This window comes from Symphalangus syndactylus, chromosome 18 (genome assembly GCF_028878055.3).
Source record: "Symphalangus syndactylus isolate Jambi chromosome 18, NHGRI_mSymSyn1-v2.1_pri, whole genome shotgun sequence".
NCBI lineage: Eukaryota > Metazoa > Chordata > Mammalia > Primates > Hylobatidae > Symphalangus > Symphalangus syndactylus.
Genome location: NC_072440.2, coordinates 11664693 through 11679875, shown reverse-complemented (window position 1 = coordinate 11679875; position 15183 = coordinate 11664693). Strand labels below are relative to the sequence as shown.

At 52.4% G+C, this 15183-nt stretch overlaps 1 long non-coding RNA gene across 1 annotated transcript; it reads left to right on the top strand.

The window, feature by feature from the left end:
* Nucleotides 1–3113: 3113 nt before the first annotated feature.
* LOC134733618 (uncharacterized) lies at nt 3114–4251 on the top strand. Its single transcript, XR_010117271.1, has 3 exons — nt 3114–3140; nt 3258–3394; nt 4241–4251. It is a non-coding gene; the product is annotated as an uncharacterized lncRNA (long non-coding RNA).
* The last annotated feature ends 10932 nt before the right edge of the window (nt 4252–15183 follow it).

The following is a 15183-nucleotide window of genomic DNA, read 5'->3' as shown; positions in this document are numbered from 1 at the left end:
TGATTCTAGGAATTTATTCTGCAAACATTCTAATACTTGTGCCAAATAATATATGATCTGTGATGTTCATGGCAGCACAGTTTATAACAGCAAAAATTGGAAAAAAAAATGTCTGTACATGGGGGGGAGACTGGTTACATAAATTACAATATAGCTCTACAATAAAATGCTATGTAGTCATTAATGTTTTAAAAAAGAGCACCATATTTACTGAGAAGGAAAAAATCCTCAATAAATTCTAACTGCAAGAGTGAGGTGCAGACCAACGTGGACATGACCAGGCCGGCGTCTGAGTTACAAGGGGAAGCCTGCGTGTGCTGGCCTGTTTGTGCATGCTCCTACATGCACAGAAGACCCGGGGAGCTGGCAGTGTGGGGGCTCCACAGAGAGGAATTTGGAGGCTGGGGCTGAGGCAGGAGGGAGGTTTGAACTGGCTACAGTGGTCTCCTCTGCATGTGAGTGCTGGTTTAAAGTGACTGTGTCCTTTCTCCTTCTGGATAACAGGTGTCCTCTCCTCTGCCCGGGGTCTCAGGGGACCCTCCCTCACAGCTCTCAGTCTGTGTGGGCCCCCCGACCCCTTTCTTCTCTATGGCTTTCGAGGTCACCGAAGGCTGGAGTCCTGCCACCCAGTTCTCATCTGACGGGGACGATAACTCACATTCAAAGACCATTTATCATGGCCAGGCTCTTCAATGTGTTTTATTACTGTTATCATCACCATCTCCATTAAACACAGCATCACCAATCTCATTGCACAGATAAGGGAAATAAAGCCTAAAGAAATTAACCAAGTGACCCAAAGTCACCAAGAGGAAGCGTGTGGAGCAGGATGCCATCTGGTCTTCCTGGAGGTCAGTCTGTGAGGCCACCTAGATGGTCCTTCAAACCGCAGGACAGCAGCTCGCGCCGTGGGGTAGAGGGGGCTACTCTTAGACTTCCAGCCTCCCAGGAACAGGTTTCCACCATTCCTGTATTTTGACAGTAATCCCCCTTTTCGTGGCTCTAGGCAGCCGGGCCTCCAAGAGCTGACCGGGATAGGATAGGCTGCATCCTGGAGCAGGCATGAAAACCAACAGCTCAGAGAATAACAGAGACCAGACCATGGACGCCAGGGTCAGTCACTCATGCAGGGCGGGAGCGGCAGCTGATGGCCGAGTCCCGGGACCGGGCAGAGCCGCCTCTCAGAGGTGCAGGCTGGCAGCGAGCACAGAGCAACAGCTGAGGGTGCGGAGGTGTGTGCAGGTCACCATCCTCGCCCCAGCTACCTCTGGCCCTAGAGGCCTGGACTGGAAGAAGCCAGAAGGAAGTGGGGCAGCAGTGGAGGCCCCTGAAACCTCCCCAGCATCCATATGCATCCTCTGGGCATCTTTGAGTTAAGGCCCAGGAGCCATGGTGCCTGGTGACCAGGGCACAAAGACATCAGGCCGAACCAGGCCCTGCATCTGGGGAGGCCCATGGTCCCCGAAATGCATCTTAGACACTTCGCACAGGTGTGCGTCTCTATCCTGGCTACTGTAGGAGCTGAGGACACCCCCGTGCTGTGTCAGCCAGGAGCCCATAGGGACCAGACAGTTGGCATTAAGAGGCCAGAGGCAGGCTGAGCCAGGGCTGGGAGTGATTGTGGGGGTGAGAGGGGCCTGAGCACCTACTCAGTGCATGCTCCACAGAACCAGCCTGCCCCAGGAGGGTCAGGTGCCCAGTGCCAAGATGCACACTCCTGCCCTGTGCCAGCACACCAGGCCCCATGCCCTCTCCACATGGGTGCCTTGAGCCAATTCCCTCTGCTGGAGTTGCCGAAGGGTTCTGCAAGCCTCAATCTACAGTCAGCCCCCAACCGTGTCATCAGCAGGGGCCCCAGCTTACAGCGACGCAGCTGTGTTCACTGCAGGCTCACTCTGCCACGGCGTTGCCAACCTGAAACATCCAGCTCAGAGTAAGTTTCTGGGAGGTGGGAGGCTGTCCAAGCATCTTACCTGCTGGGTGGGTAAGAAGCGGCCTTCATCTCATCAGAGTTTGGGGACCCAGGACCCAGATCTGCTGCTCAGCAGTTGTGTGACCTTGGGAAGGTCAGGTCCCACCCTGGGTGTGCTCTTCTTTCCTGAAGATTCAATCCGGCCTGTGTGCTGGGAGTGGAGGGCCCTTCTACACTCTCTCTGCTGGAATCTGAGGAAGATGGCAGCTGGGTCAGTAGCAGGGTGAGCAGGGTCTGAGTGGGGCCAGGCTTCCCGCACTGGACAGTGATGTCCACCGTAAAGCCAATATCCTGGATTTTTGACAAACATCTTAGCAATCGACCTGATGCTCCACTATGTCCAAGTTGATTTGTTTCCATGCTGGACATGTGTCTGCCAGGACGCGGTCCTGGCTGCCACTGGCAGGGCCTGGAATGCGGATGCTTGTTGTGCAGCTTGCTTTGGAGCCCCAGACATGCAAAAAAAAAATATGCATGTGGCTTCAGCCAGGTCATCTCTTTCCCTGTATGAGCCTCAGGCCACCCTTAGAAAGGGTCTCGTAGCCTCGGTGTCTCACTCTCTGACCTTTGCCAAGTCGTCTTCAGCAGCAGCTAGAACTCTTTGAAGTGGCTGTCATAGATGTTGGCAAAGCCCGGCCTGGGATGCCTCCACCCTGCACTGGGCATGGGGGCCGCCTCTGCTGCACATTCACCTGGAAATCATCCACATGCCAAGACCGTAGAGGCAAGGGGAGTCTGCCATTGGACTACATTCAACACGGCTGCAGGGATACAGACGAGCACGTTCCCTGGCAGAGGCACGGGCCGGGCTGGCCGGAACTGCAGCAGCTGTGTGTGGTCACAGAGCTTCCAAATGAGGGATATGGATGGCCTCGCTCCACCGTGTGCCCAGAGCATGTCCACGGTACCTGGGAAGATCAGGGACTCACCATGCCCGGCTCTGGTTTCCCTCACAGCTAAGCCTCCTTGCTGGTAGGAGCCATGGCCAAGCCTGGGGGCAGGGGCTGGGGGAGCTCTGTCAGTGACTTCTGGCAGGCGGCAAGGCCTCTGGGATCTGGCCAGGACAACAGAAACTCCGTCCTGGAGCAGGCGTGCAAACCAACAGCTCAGAGAATGACAAGGTTGCCACCAAGGACCATGAGCCGCCTGTGCTGTCCTGTTTGTTCTGGTACTTGTGCAGGACACGGGGTGGGGGGCGGGGGAAGCGCATGGCAACAGGGAGCTGGTGGCCGCTCTGAGAGCCGGCTCCTTTCTCATAACTTGCTCGCAATCCTTCTCTTTGCAGGAGACGGAACCCAGCACATCTCAACAGCCCACTGCGCAGGGCAGGTGCATTTATGTTTACTGTTTCTATCAGCCAAAGAGCAAAACCAAAATCAAACAAACGAAGACTCTGGCAAGATTGCTTGATCCTGCCTCGAGGTGAGCACACAGCAGCATCGGGAAAGTGCGTAACTGGTAAAGATGGTGCAGCCTGCAGGTCAGGAGGGGCTGGGGTCTGTCGAGGGCAGCTGGGGCTTTGCAGCCATCCACGGCGCTGCACTCAGAGTGGGGAGGTGCTGTCTCCAGGCCCACCTGTGACTCCTGAGGTACAGGCAGAGGGTCGGGCGTGTATGACACTGCACAGGAGTCCTCTCCACAGTGTGAAACTCACCCACATCACCTGCTCCCTCAGTCCGCAAATGCATCTGGGGTCTGAGATCAGAAACAGCAGAAGCTCTGGTGGTTAGTGGAATAGTTACCTAACTGGACCCTTATCTCCTGGGCATTCTTTGAGCACCTCCCTGCTAGGCACTGTTTCAGGGGCTGGTGACGGGAAGCCCGCCCTGCCCATGAGTCTCTTTCAGCACAGAGGTGGACGCTGAGGGACTGCTCGCTCACATGCATGTTGAAATATGTGCTCAGCTGATGTCTTCCCAAGCGATCCCTCCTGTAGGAGAGGATCACACAGTGTCCTCAAAAAGTGCCCCAGGTTAGTGTGAGCTGGGCAATGCTGCCTGTGATGTCCCTGCTGGAGGCTCCTGGTGTGTGTAGGACCAAAGACGCTTGCTTCATTGGATTTAGCCAGCATTTCCCTGGTGTATTTGGCCATAAAAGACCCCCACTTGCTTACCCACCACACCTTTAACCCTCTGTGGTAGACACCTATAGCCGCAAACCGATTATCTATTCTCTCTTCTTTCTGGGTAAAATAACCTTGATATTTTTTTTTCCCCCCAGGGACAATATGGATCCAGCAAAAAGTATACTTTGCAACTTCTCTTGCAGGAAGGAATGGCAAACAATGTAATTCTATCTAATGAGATGTTCGAAGACATCTTCTGGGGCTTCTTGAAAGACTTGATTTCTTCACATAGATGCAATGTCTTCCCTGTGGTTTCTTCTTCTGTCTGCTAGGGACGTGGGTGTGATCGCTGGAGCTGCAGCAGCCATTTGTTAACCCTGAGGAAAAGACTCAGAAAAATCCAAGACCTCGGCTCCACTATCTTTGGGCCATTGAACCAGAGGTAGCAAGTTGCATTCTCCTTAGATGATAATAAAACCCCCACTTGATTTAAGCCACTGTTTTTTGAGACTCTTATTTATTTACAACTAGATGTCATTCCTGACCAGTACTGGAAAGAACTTTGTTCTACCTATAAAACATACTTTGGAGACTATATGACACATGAGCTGGTTTTAGATCCATTCTGTCTCTCTTGAGAAGTGAGCATGACTATCTCCATCTTTAAATCAGGCGTTCGCGATGAGAGGGATTAGCTCTCTTTCCTGGGGTCGCACTGCTTGTTAATAGCAAAGCCAGAATTCTAACCCAGTCTCATCCGACTCCTGTGTACTTGTAATTGAGAGCTGAATACAGGGAGTTGGGAATGCAGAAGCAAAACAGATAAATTTTACAAGACAGCGTAGCAGAGGGCAGGCTCCCTGGAGCTGTGGTTTGCAGTTGGTCCGTGTTTGGTTGGCACTGTGATGCTGCCTACCCCAGAGGGACGATGGCTCCACACAATCAATAGGTAAGTGATGTTGCTTTTCATGATACCATTGTCGATTCCCCAGGGTGCTCTCCTTGCCTGGCTCCCTCCTGGTGTAAATGAATACCAACGAACAGCCGTGGTTCAGCAGTCTGGGTGGGGAACAGTGGCAGACAAATAAGGAAAAGAGAACCTGGGGACTGCCTGGGAGTGTTCAGGCCCACTCTGCATCCAGCACAGGGCCCTGGTGTGTTACCACCTTTTCAGATGACTTGGAGGGAGAATGAGCTGCTGTGATTTCACACACTCTGCATCCACACCGGGATCACCATGTTTTTGGCAGACCTGGGGCACCTGGCCCTTGGTGGTGGAGCTGTCCTTGATGGGGGATGAGCCTCAGCTCCCTGAAGATGGGCTGGTTCCTCCTGCTCACAGTGTCCCCTGGCTGTGCTACACGGCCACGTGCTGGACACAGGGACTGGCCGTGACGTGAGTGAGGAATGGAGGATTGGCCTCCAGGCGCCATTGTTTCTGTTGCTTGAAGCTATTGAGTTCTTTTCAAAACATCCATGCCTACTTGTCCAGATGGGAACATGGAAGGGAGGCAAAGCTGCCTTCTTTTAGCAAAGAGACAAGACAGCAGGTAGATGACACTGAGAACATCGGCAAAACTCCTGGGCTACTCCCTGCAGGGAGACGCAGGAGCAGCTTTAAGGGAATGAGAGAAGGGAGATGGGGAGGGACCTGCAGGAGGTAGGTAGGGCAGACAGAGAGGAGCTGGGGGTGGAGAAAACCCACAGGCCCAGGAGCTACATGAGCAGGGTCCTTTACTTATGGGGTCGCCGGGCAGATGGAGACTCTGAGACGGCCATGGATGTTGTTTTAGAAGAATGAATCCCTTCCCACATTTTCATGCAATCTCAGGGTATTGAAGACTCAGCCCATGGGTGGGCTGGTCAGGAAATCCTGCAACTCAGGGTTGCTGTGGCTCCCAGGTATGCCCTCCCCCCCAGGTACAAACTCCTCCCAAGCAGCTACTCCTGCATCCGCATCTTCTGGGTCAGCTGTGGGCGTGGGATCCCCTTCTGCGAGGCTGCGGGCCCTTCCCCCTGTCAGAGCCCGATGGTCGGATTCTACCCCCTCCAGTCACCCAGCCCTGCAGCTTTTCAGCACCTCTTCCTGTTCTGGGCACTGAAGGGCACTTTCTGGTGTGTCTGGAGACATGGCAAGTGCCTGATTGATCAGTTTCCACTTTCTGGGTAAGTCTTACCTGTTAGGGGTTTTAGTTGGATGTGTCTCTGAGAGTCTGGGGTGAGAGGCATCCTGACGTGGCACTCAGGGTTTGATTGCACTGTGCCGTGGTTTTCCAACATGACTATCCATGAGCTGGATCAGGAGTTTCAATTCTTTCATCTCTCAAGAAAGGAGAATAATGCCTCTGTTCCTGGTGAAAAGAAAATGACTTAGTATACACAATGGCCCTGCACAGAGATTGCATGCAGTAGGTGGTCATGGTTACTGAGGTCCATTATGTTACTGGGCAATGTAGACCCCAGGCCCACAGCCAGCCCCTCTGTGTAGTCTCCTGATTCAGTTCCCCAAGCCCTTTGCAGTTCCCTAAACTCTGCCAGTCACAGCTGGCTAGCCAGCCTGCACCTTGCTGCTCCTGGGGCCAAGTGGCTGTCCTCATAAATCTCTGCTGTGGAAAGCATCTCAGAGGTCTTCAAACTCACCCTCCAGCCCAGCTCCGTCCAGTACTGATCCCTTCATACTTCTGCCCTACAATCTGCACATCCTCTCTTCTGTATCCACAGAACTGACCCTCCTCCATCCCCTAGCAGGTGCCCCAGGGACCCCATAATATCATAAAAGACCCATTAGGCATCAGATGCTGAGTCCATGGCTCTTTTGCCTGTTTTCTCACTGGGCTGGAGTCTCCAGCCTTGCCCAGCTGCTGCCCCTCCCCTGCCACCCCAGGCCCCAGCCAGTCTTCGGGAGGGTGGAGTGGGCTGTGGACAAGCCTTCCAGGCGCAGTGCTCCTCCTGGGACATGGGGCAGATTCTTTCACTTACAACCTTCGTAAAGGCAGCTGCAGGCTTTCCTCCTGTAACTGATCTCCAGGCAATTATAAGAGTAAAAAGTGTGCTTTTACCTTATTAGGTTACTTCTATTTTCAGCATGTACCCAAAAATGCACCACAGCACTGTCAGGCGTGGGTTGTCCCTGACAAGGAGCCTGTGGGGACCATGAACCTTGGCAGAACCTGCCCCCACCCCCTGACGCCCACACGCACGCCCCGTAAGCTGGGAAGGCCACCTTCCCTTCCTGCCTCCCTCCTGCCTCCTTTCTGTTGCTCACCTGTGTGGCTTCCCTGGGGTTCTGCAGCCCTGGCTGGTCCCTGAGTCTTGCTGGGTTTCCTGCAGCCCCTCAGGGGCCAGCGTTGCATGCGGCGGGGCCTGGGCGTCAGCTATCTAGGTCTGCTCTATCCAACTAAGTAGCCCATAACCAGGTGGGACTGGTTACCTTCAGATTAACAGCAACTAAACAGAGTTAACATTCAGTTCTCCCAGTCAAAGTTTAGGATGATGGCTCCTTTACTGGGCAGTGTGGACACAAAGCACACCTATCATCACGGGACTGTCTAGAGCAGAGGCTGGCAGGGAGCCGGTGGAGGTCGGGGGACACCTGAGCACACCTGCACCAGGTGGGGTGGCGTCACTCTGGAGGCTCTGAGCCTGAGGCATCCACAGGTCCCCCCCAGGAACTCCTTCTCTTGATGGAGGCCCCCAGCTGCCTCACCCCTAAGGACAGGATGGGTCCAGTGAGGGGGAGGAGCCACACTCCGTGCTCCGCTGGAGGACTTGAGTGGTGGAGGTGCCGTGGAAACCCACAGACTTTCCCGGGGTCAGCACAGGAGGTGGCAGGTGGAGAGGCTCCTGTGGCAGAGGGTGCTGGAAAGGATGCCTGGGAGTGAGCCAGCTACGGACAGAGGAAGCAGGTCCTGACAGGGGACTGCAAGCTTCAAAAGCCCAGCAGTGTCCAGGAGGAGGAGGACCTGGCAGCTGGGAACATGTCCCACTGGCTGTGGGTTGGAGGATGGGAGATGGAGCCGGAAAGTCAGCAGAGACCAGATCTGGAAAGGACATTCTAAGAGCACGCGTGGGCCTTACTCTTGAGGACCCCTGAATGCCAGCACCATCCTCCCAGCAATTCACCTGCATGTGCCGAATTTCTGACACCTGCACCCAGCAGGTCTCCTCTCAGATTTAAGAATGATCAGATCTGGGAGAACAGCCCACAAAGCCAGTGTCTGTGTGCTGGGCATTGCCCACGCCCCCAACCAACAACACACACACACACACACACACTCACACACAGACAGCATGTGTGCAGAGCACACGTGGTTAAAGCGAACCTGAGCCTCCTCACTGCCCTGCCCGTTCTGCAGGATGGAGATGACTTTCCCTGCTGCTCCGCCTTCTGAAAAATCCCACTCGCAGACACTGAATTCCCGGAGCCGTCATCATCATTCTGATATTTGATGATCTTTAACTACAGGTGCTCAATAAATGTCTTTTGAATAACCAAGTGGAGAAATAGAAGGATGTTTCCATTTTTATTATTAGCATGAGCTCAGCAGGTTTAATGATGGAACCTGGTGTCACAACCAAAGGGCAGACCCCAGGATCCAGCTCAATGGGTCCAGTTAAAAGTCCACTTCTTGTCCAGAGAGGGCTGAGCCCCATCAGAACTGCTTGAGGGAGATTGAAAAATAATCATAACAATCCTCCCTGCCTCACCTGGAGCCACAAAATCAGAATGCCCAAGAACAGAGGCCCAGACATTTGCATTTCAAAAGTCCCCCAGGTGACTTTGATGCAATCTGAGCAGCCTGGGCCCCAGGGTTCAGCCTGCAGGATTTCTGCCCAGGTATCCCAGCTCCTTCTCAAGCAGAGAATTGAGAAATTGCCTCTGCCTGTGCCCTGGGAGGAAATACAGTGGGATTTGGGTGGGGACTTGGGCGCCTAAGCCCAGCTCCATTCCCCTTTTTCTGAGGTCCTTTAGAATCCAGCAGGAGCCAAGTGGTGAACACAGTGTTAGCCCATGTCTGGGGGAAGGAAAACTCACCCTCTCCCCTGCTCGAGTGCAGCGCTGCCTGGGAAAAGCGGGCAGAAGGGTGGCTCTGTCAGGGGCCTTGTTCACTGTGAGCCTCCCTGTGCACTTGTGAGGCCAAGTACAAGTCCACCTGCCCACCCCAAAGTCACGCAGTCGCCATGAGCGTGGAAGCTGGAGCCTTATCAAACTGCCCACAGGGAGAGTGGACAGACAGGGACAGAAAGTGTCTCTGTCTGTCTGCTCTGCTGTAGGAAGCAGGGAAAAGAGTTCTCAGGGACAAGCACGTCCCCGTCGACATCACCCACTCATGAACTGTGGCCCAAGGAATCTCAGATCTGACCACTCAGATCATCGGCAGCCTTCTTTCTTGGCAGTATAAGCAAGGAAGGCGCTAGAGATAAGGGTGAGGCATCCTGCCCCGGGTGTGACCTCTCACATGTGAAGTGAGGGTGGAATACCCCATCCTGCCAAGCACAGGCTTCGGGGCTCCAGCCTAAAGGTGGGTCAGGGTGAGGGGAGTGGACACACGCTGGCCACAGCTCAACCATTCCTCACTCATCTATGTGAAATTAAATAATTCCAGCTTAAAACTGTTGGAACTTGAAGTTATTCTGAGCCTTAGAAGGGACGTGGCTATGGGGTGTGCATCACGTAGCATGCAACTGCAATTTCTGCTTTTTCCTTTAGATGATTAGGAAGGGACTTGTGGCACCAAAGAGAAGACCCCCTCTGGCTATAGCTGCCCCTACAGCATGGTAAAGCCATCTTCCTTGCAATGTAGCAGGCTGAAACCAATCAAGTCACTAAAACATATGCATTGAGCCCATGGGGAAGGTGATGTACCTTTTTTTAAAACTTGAAGTTCTGGGATACATGTGCTGAACATGCAGGTTTGTTACATAGGTATACATGTGCCATGGTGATTTGCTGCACCTTTCAACCGTCATCTAGGTTTTAAGCTCCGCATGCATTAGGCATTTGTCCTAATGCTCCCCTTCCCCCTGCTCCCCACTCCCCAACAGGCCCCGGTGTGTGACGTTCCCCTCCCTGTGTCCGTGTGTTATCATTGTTCAACTCCCACTTATGAGTGAGAACATGCAGTGCTTGGTTTTCTGTTCCTGTGTTAGTTTGCTTAGAATGATGGCTTCCAGCTTCATCTATGTCCCTGCAAAGGGCATGATCTCATTCTTTTTTATGGCTGTGTAGTATTCCATGGTGTATATGTGCCACATTTTCCTTGTCCAGTTTATCATTGATGGGCATTTTGGTTGGTTCCACACCAAAAGCAATTGCAACAAAAGCCAAAATTGACAAATGGGACCTAATTAAACTAAAGAGTTTCTGCACAGCAAAAGAAACTGAACAGGCAACATATGGAATAGGAGAAAATGTTTGCAATCTACCCATCTGACCAAGGTCTAATATCCAGAATCTACAAGGAACTTAAACAAATTTACAAGAAAAAAACAAACAACCCCATCAAAAAGTGGGCAAAGGGGCCAGGCACGGTGGCTCACACCTGTAATCCGAACATTTTGGGAGGCCAAGGTGGGCAGATCACAAGGTCAGGAGTTCGAGACCAGCCTGGCCAACACGATGAAACCCCATCTCCACTAAAAATACCAAAAAAAAAAAAAAAAAAATTAGCTGGGCGTGGTGGTGTGCACCTATAATCCCAGCTACTCAGGAGGCTGAGGCAGGAGAATCGTTTGAACCCAGGAGGCGGAAGTTGCAGTGAGCAGAGATTGTGCCACTGCACTCCAGCCTGGGCAACATAGTGAGACTCTGTCTCAAAAAAACAAACAAACAAAAAGTGAGGAAAAGGATATGAACAGACACTTCTCCAAAAAAAGACATTTATGCAGCCAAGAAACATATGAAAAAAAGCTCATCACCACTGCTCATTAGAGAAATGCAAATCCAAACCACGATGAGATATCATCTCATGCCAATTAGAATGGCGATTATTAAAAAGTCAGGAAACAACAGATGGTGGCAAGGCCATGAAGAAATAGGAACGCTTTTATACTCTTGGTGGGAGTGTAAATTAGTTCAGCCATTGTGGAAGACAGTGTGGCAATTCCTTAAGGACTAGAACCAGAAATACCATTTGACCCAGCAATCCCATTACTGGGTATATGCCCAAAGGATTATAAATCATTCTACTATAAAGACACTTGCACATGTATTGTTATTGCAGCACTATTGACAATAGCGTTGCACCTTTTAACTGCCTGTAAAGGAAGCTTTGGCTTCCCCCCTTTGGAATGATGTCCGATGTTCTTCAAGTTTGTGTTTCCCGGGGGAGTATTCTCAGTTTTTGTACTCAAACTCTGTACTTAATCTTATTTTCTGAATCTCATCATTTAAGGCTGACATCTAGAACCTGGAATTGCTTTCCTGTGATTCATTTCTTGGTCCTAAATGGGTCTGATACACGTTTCATCTTAAGGAATGGTCTAGGATGTTGGGTGCTGGTCATTCTAATTTTGACTCTAGGCGCCCCTCACTTGGTGAAGTGGGAAAGGGAAGGGACCTTTCTGGTGCACCAGGCCCATTCCCAAGCAGGGCTCCTGTGGCCAGCATTGCCCAGTGCCCTCCGTCTTCCTCGTCTGGTCCACTGACACTCACAGCTGGGGAAGGGGCTCTCTCAAGTTCCTCAAGGACTGCTCAGGTGGGCGGTGGGCACTGGAGTGATCACGGCACATTCATTGTCAGACACCCTTACGTGTGTATCTCTTTTAATATCCCCGATAACACTATGGGGATGGATCATTGTTTCTTTTTTGTTTGTTTGTTTTTGAGACAAGGTCTCACTCTGTCACCCAGGCTGGAGTACAGTGGTGCGATCTTGGCTCACTGTAGCCTCTGCCTCCCAGGATCTAGCAATTCTCCCACCTCAGCCTCCCAAGTAGCTGGGATTACAAGCGTGCGGCACCATGCCCGGCTAATTTTTGCATTTTTAGTAGAGATGAGGTTTCACCATGTTGGCCAGGCTGGTCTCGAACTCCTGACCTCAGTTGATCCACCCGCCTTGGCCTCCTAAAGTGCTGGGATTACAGGTGTGAGCCACCGTGCCCGGCCCGAACCATTGTTTCTATTTGTCAGATAAAAAAACTACAGCTCGAGAAGATAGAAGGATGTTGATTAAGAAAACATAAAGTCTCAGTTATGCAGGATGATTAAGTCGTGGAGATCTAATAAACAGGATGGTGGTGATAATTAACAAAACTGCATTGTATACTTGACATTCGCTAAGGGAGTCAATCTCAAGTGCTCCCCCCACCAACACACACCCACAAAAATAATTACATGAGGTGATGGCCATGGTAATTAGCTTGATGGTGGCAGTCACTTCACAAGGTGTATATGCATCAAAACATCACATTGCACATCTTAGAATACATATAATTTTTATTTGTCAATCTTAACTCAAGAAAGCTGGGGAGGGAAAGAAGACAGAATTAGATAATGCCTCCAACATTGTCTAGCACATGCATAGTCAGCGTTCAGTGACATTTCAATGAGCAGCATCATCGTCTTCATTGTCATCATCATCTTGATCAACCTGCTGCTCTGGGATGCCTGAAGAAATTTCCAAAGTAAGGTTCTCAATCACGAAACATGAGCTTGTTCCTGCCTCTCGGGGAATGACTGCAGGGTGTGTGACTCTGCTGGGGTGGTACACGCCCTTGGTGGGTGCGGGTTCGTGGTGCAAGCTGGCAGATGCCAGGTGAGACCCACCCATCGCCCTCAGGTATTGAACCCCACCTCGGTGCTTGTGAGGTCTGCCCCGAGGCTGGTTGCCTCTGCCAAGCATTTATTTTTCTCATCCCTAAGGAAAACTCACACTCACCTTTGCTGAGAACTCCATTTATTTTTATCTGTTATTTATTCTCCTGACTCATGAAATTGCACCCTTCAGGATGCCAGTACAAAACGTTTTAAAAAATTAGTAAAAATGCATGGAGTGGATGAAAGATGTTAGGCTTCTTTTATCTTCCAAAATGTAAATTTAAATACTTTCACTTTATGATCCCCAGAGGGAGAATTAAATAAAAGGTAAGCACAAAAATTTTTATCAAACTTTTACTCCTTCCAACTTAAATGTTAAAAGTAAAAACAAAAACAGAAAGAGGAAGACCTCCGCCCAGCACCTCAAGGCAGATGAGAGGGGCCCCCGACAAGCCGTGGAGCTGAGACCTCGTGACCTCCAGTCCTCACTCACGTGCCTCCCACATGCAGGTGGCAACACAGACCGTCTGCCCTGGCTGTGGCACTGGACACGAGGACGGATAAGCACCACGGCTTGTTGGGGTCAGGAGGTGGACAGCACCCCCAGCCCAAGCATCCACACTAGGCTCTGTCCAACAAGGATGTGCTGGCCAAGCAGCTGCCCTCACCGAGGCAGGGAGAAGCACAGGAACACAGCCACCATGTACCAGAGCCTGCCAGGGAGGCAGATGAGCTCATGTGGGTGCCCGTGGCAGCACACAGGGAAGTCCGAGCTGGGAGATGGAAAGAGGTTCATGGAAAGCCACTTAGAGCATGGCCTCCCAACCACCTGGAGCCCTCCATCCCAAGCCCTGTGCCCAGCCCAGGACCCTGCAGGCCTGAAGCCGGGGTGGGGCTAGGTACCTGGCTTCTCCTGTAGGCCCATCCACTAACAATTCCTGGAGGGGCCAGGGGCTGGCGGGCTGAGGTTTGGTTTCAAAGCATCAAGGGAATGAAATGCGCTGGAAGAGAAGCAGAAAGAATAAAGAAGCTTTAGATGGGAAAGCCTGGGAACAGGTCAGAGAAGCCAGGCCCCCTTCCCAGGGCAAAGGCAGCGATGGAGACCTGATCAGGGCACTGGTTGGCCCAGGAGTCCTTCCTCTCCAGAAATGGCCCTCAGTGCTGCCGTGGCACACGGAGGATGGGAGGATGGGAGAGACGAGGGTCAGGGAGGCCGCCAGGGGATGGGGCTGGACTCCACGAGTGACAGGCATGGCGGGGGCGAGCCAGGCAGTGTGTGGCAGAGGACTCTGCCAAGAGCCACAGCTTCTGGGGAAGCCTTCCCTGAGCCCGGCCCCTCATTCGTGCTGGTGAGATGCCCCATTTTGCTGAAGAGGAGACGGACATGGAAGCCTTTGTCTTTAGTTCACACTTACAAGTGGCACGGGGACGTGCCAGGGGATGAGTCCTGGAGGGGCTCCGGGTGGGGACTTCCCGGCTGTCCCTAAATTGAAGCACAGGAAGGCGGCAGGGGGTCTTGGGAGGTCAGAAGTAGAAAGTGCCTTCGAGATCTTCATCCCAACTGCCTGTCCCCTGGACAGAAAGCCTCAGAGCTGAGGAGCTAGGCTGACTCATCCAAGGTCAAAGGGGAGCTGGTGGCAAAGCTGGGGGACCCCGTGGCTTCACAACGTGGTCATCACAGGCCCTGATGGCATCGGGGCAGTTCATCCCCCAAAGCGACTGGGACACATATTGTGATGTAGCAGGGACTGGGGAAGGGGAGGCGAGTGTGGTGGCTCAGATGAAGTAGCTAAAAGCAGAAAACGGGTAACTGCAGAAGTGCTGGTTGTGGGGGGATTTATGCTTCTTTTTCCTCCAAAGCACCTTGTCCTGGAACCGCCAGGTGCGCTCTGGGAAGGCCCCACTTAGATTGATTTCTCTCTCTTCAGGCACTTTCAAAAGGTCCTCTCCAAAGCCCAATCCATCGACTCCGCCAATCGGTCAGCAGGCAGCTCTGGGAACGGAGCCAGGGACTTGCAGGTGTGGCCTCAGCAAAAAGATGAGCAGGGCGGTGCCTCTGCCAGGGAATCCCCTCCGAGAGCTGAGCCCTAAGGCACGCTGGGCCCTGGCCTGATGGCGCAGAGGGAGGCTCCCCACCCTCCACTCCCTGGCTGTGTGCTTTGGGGCCAGGCATTTGTCTGGGATGGGCTTCTCAGGACCCAAAGGCTGGATTCAGTGAAAGTGATTCCTTGGTCAGAGGGAGATTTTCAGAGGAATCAATGGCTGTGCGCTTCACTGTCTTAAAGTGGTCTATGCTTCCTGACCACTTTCATGCTAAAGCCCATCTCTCAGCCTCGGGTTGAGGCCTGCAAATGAACTGGTCTTACCCTCCTGTGCAGGTGAGCTACC